We start from the raw sequence: 4,241 nt of genomic DNA on the forward strand, positions 1-4,241 counted from the left end.
GGCTTCTAGGTGATTTAGTAATTTTCAAAACTAACTTCAATTTTCATATAAATCCCAAAACATGTAAATCAATACTCCTATCCTTCTTAAAGACAGCAAATGCTTTATCACACATAATGACAAAATTGGAGTCTTCGGAAAATCCCACCGATCATGGCTGTATAGAAAGAAGAGATAAACAAATATCCAAATTCAATGAATTCTACGGGGAAAGTGTTGATTTATCGATGCCCAGTAGGCAGAGAACCAGTGCAACCTGCTCTCACTCGCTCCCATAACACAGCATTGTAAACAACCACTCACCCAGCCCTTGGCATAGGACACTTGCTGAAGAGTGGTCTGTAATTTCCAAAGTATGATGAGGCCTCAGAATACCCGGAAGCAGGAGAAGGCAAACTAGAGTATGGAAACCAGTGAAGGATCTGATCTCTGGTAATGGAGCATCAAAGGAGATCTCTTTTACTTGGACGTTCACTCTGAAGCGGGTGGCACACATGGGATTGAAGTTGATGCGCTGAGAGTTCGAAGTGTGCACAGCAGATGCTTGGCAGACAGAACTCAAAAAAATCAGCACAAAATATTCCCACATTTGAATCTGAGACCAAGATCCGAGCTGCCAATCTGAGCTAGCAGAGGCAGCGGGAAAAAAGGATAGGGCTACGGATGATGGCACACGCAGAAATCAGGTATCTACAGTGCGTTGTGTGATTTGCTGGGTCCTATCAAAGAGCAAAGGGAACTGTGACCACAGTGAGACAGCAACCACACTGACACGTGAGGTTGAGTTTATCGATATGTCCTACGGCCACATCCACTGCATCTGTAGGACCAGGGGCCAATTTGGCATTTTGCCAATAGAGCACGGGTGGGGCTCAATCAGAGATATCATGCATCTGGTCTGAGGGTTCCAGGCGGCGTTGGGGTTGAAATCAGTATTAAAAATTTTAGGATCTGCTACAGTCGTAACCTGGACTGGGATTACGGTCTGGTTTGAGGCAGAGGATGCGGAACAGCTCTGTGGTTGCCTTCGTGAACCCATGACTGAAGGATGAGGGAACAAAGAAGAGTGGTCAAATTCCACAGCGTGGGAAGATGAAGCATTTACTTCAGCATTATCTCCAAAATGCAGATGCTATATTTTGGACAGGCTGATATGTTACTGCACCGAGGACACATAGGTCGGTCTGAGGGATCATTCCAGCAGGCCCTGAACTATGACATCCAGACATACGTTTCCACTGGTGTTTCTGTAGACAGAGAAAATCTGGGAAGGACTGGTATCATTGGGACATTGAAATGGAAATTAAAAGTACAAGTACACTGTCTGTTGGATTTTATGGAGACACTCCAAAATGACATATAGAAGAATGCAGAGCTGAAAACCTTTAGAAGATTCATTTCCACTAGAGGAAGTGCCCTGTTCCCTTACAGAATTGTGAGATTAGCGTAATAAATATGAGGTTCTACTAATTGAAATACTATGGTGTTTTCATCCGAACAAAGGCAACACCAGCAATTAGAGGTATACCAGACAACACACAAAAAAACATGGCTTCAATGTCTAGGGAAAATTGTCCTCACAGTAATATCATGGAATTGCGTACACCAAGGAGACTAAATTTTTCACTAAACCAAGCGCTATAAGTCTATACTTCATACCTGATATTAATTGAACAGTAGAGAAAAAGAAGTATAGTAAACCAACAGGAAGTACCATTTTCAGTTCAAAAGAGATTGAAGACACAAAAATAACATTTCAAAACAACTAGACGGTTAAAACGCTAGCAGAGCAAGCATTGAAAAAGGAGGTGAGGAAAACAATAAAGAACAACAGTATCTCAGAATCACAAAAGGCAGAATACAAGAAAAGGGGAAGAGAAACTCTAAAGAAGACAAAATATTATAAGAAAACTCAATGGATGAGATAATAACTTGGCTAATGTCAGACCTAAGCAGAATAGATAACGCAGAGGGACTCGTGAAAGACTGCGAAGACATGGGAACAGAAATCCCTCGATCAGAATAAGACATAGAAAAGCAAGTGCAAACCAATGCAAATATCGCTGTTGAAACCTGGGGTAAGAGGAAGCATTAAAGAATAGGACTCATAAGAGTCCCAAATGGAAAGCAAGAGATAAAATAAAAATATGTAAAGGCATTTGTACAAAAATTAGAATGAAACTTTCTGAAAGCCAAGAAAGGTACATCTATACGAATTTAGGAATTACACAGCGTCTAAAGGAAGTGGAATCCCAATAGACCAACAAGCAGCTGTAAAATTCAAATGAACAAAGTTCATGATCATCACAGTGTTCTAAAATGCACCTCAAGGAAAGCAAATTATTCACAACAGAACCTACAGAGGGGATTCAGCTGATATCTCGGCAAAAATATTGCAGGACGGTGAATGTTGCCAGGACATAGACCATAGCCTGAATGAGATAAGCTGCAATCTAGGGAAGACTATGACAAATGACCGTGATTCCTAACAACGGCAGATCTAGGGAGTTTCACTGACAAGCAAATCTTAAAAGAATTCAACAGTTTGAGACTGATCCTAAAACAAATATTGAGAATCTTAAGTTTAGTTGAAAAGTAGCAAGAAGAATTGGAAATAAGAGAACCATTAATGGAAATGCAAGCAGACCATGAATTGAAAAGAAGAAAGAGAAGAAGGCAAGCAGGACTTCGAAAACCTAAAGATGGGAGAGGGAAGCAGGAAACCATAGGTGATATTAAGCACTATCTTAAGTGAATCAGCTTATATGACTCTCTGTCTGAAGCAAAAGGAGAGATGCAAGGCCTAATGTGCTTGCAATATAAACAAACAAACACCAAAAGGTTACAGTTGGATGACATTTACGAAAGAACCATGATTATTCAAAACAGAATACTCAAAATGATGTCAGGGATCATTCAGCACGCATCGACCCAGTATCACGGCTAGAATGTACTCAACACACTTGTATTCAGAAAACAGACGCGTGCATTGCTATTCATAAATATTGATGCATAAGTGCTAATCGTGACCCAACCCAAACGACGGTTTTGTTCAAGATTTTGTCAAAGTACGTGATATAGAATTACAAGTCTTCCAACAGGATGAATGAATGCCATATACTACCCTACGTAGGGAAGGAATGGCATAAGCTTATAACAAAGACAAGTAGCTCTGCAACACTGTACTAAGAGTAAAAGAGACAGACAGGAAAGTGCACATTGGAATTGGTATCATTTCTTGGAATTTCAGCCCCATGAAAAAAATGGATCCATCATCTGAGAGAGTGGGTGTTTCAGCAGAAAGCAACAGACGGATATGTATTCTGGGTGACTGGATATTACACAAACATGAGTTTCCATGAGTGGGTCTCTGTGTACTCTGAAATTTTAGAAAGTTTAAAGACGTGTGAAACCATAAACTGAACTTGGACACTCTTCCATCCGTTTCTATTGTGTACACAGTCCTGAACAAAAGGAAAGAGGGAAGAGAAAAGGACCATGGGACCCTTGTGGATAGAATCACATTTCCCTTAGGAACCTCTCGACTAATGCAGCCCCTCCCCCAACACTGGCTTAATGCAGCAACCTCTGGGGATGGCAGTTACCGGTTGGATTCCAGGTGGAATGTTCGTGTGTACCACGAGGCTTGTTGTGGCTGGTGGATCCAAGGTAACTGGGCAGGATTCGTTGGTTGGATCAGTGTGATGGAGGGGCTGATGCCCTATGTGGAGATTGGCTTAGGTCTTTTTTTCGGGAAGTTTTGTAATTTCGAGATACTGCGGCTTCCCAAAGACCTGAGTTCACGGGTCAGTTTCCAGAATCTGAAAGGGCAGACAGTGGAAGATCTGCCTGTCATCAGCTTACTGGTGTGGCTCTGCGGTACTTTCGGACTTACCCAGTCCCTTTGACTTCGACTTTAAGGGAGACACGAAGAGAAGCTGGCAGAAAAGATGGCCGCATGGATTGAGGAGAGGTGTGAACACATTGATGAGAGTTGTTCTGCTACAATGGAGAATACCGGCATGGAGACAACTCTAGAGAATACCAGGCTCGAAAGACATTCATGAGACATACTGAACCTTGTTGATACTGACAGAAACATACGGAGTATCAACGTGAACTTGAGAAAGTTACTCGAATCTCTGCTCCAAGATCGGGTCCAAGATTCCTGACATTTAAAGAGAAGAGTTGGCAGAGATGTTAACAGCGCTCATGTTCCTGGAAGTGGTAGTGAGAATCCA

Source organism: Camelus ferus, chromosome 36 (genome assembly GCF_009834535.1).
Source record: "Camelus ferus isolate YT-003-E chromosome 36, BCGSAC_Cfer_1.0, whole genome shotgun sequence".
Classification (NCBI taxonomy): Eukaryota; Metazoa; Chordata; class Mammalia; order Artiodactyla; family Camelidae; genus Camelus; species Camelus ferus.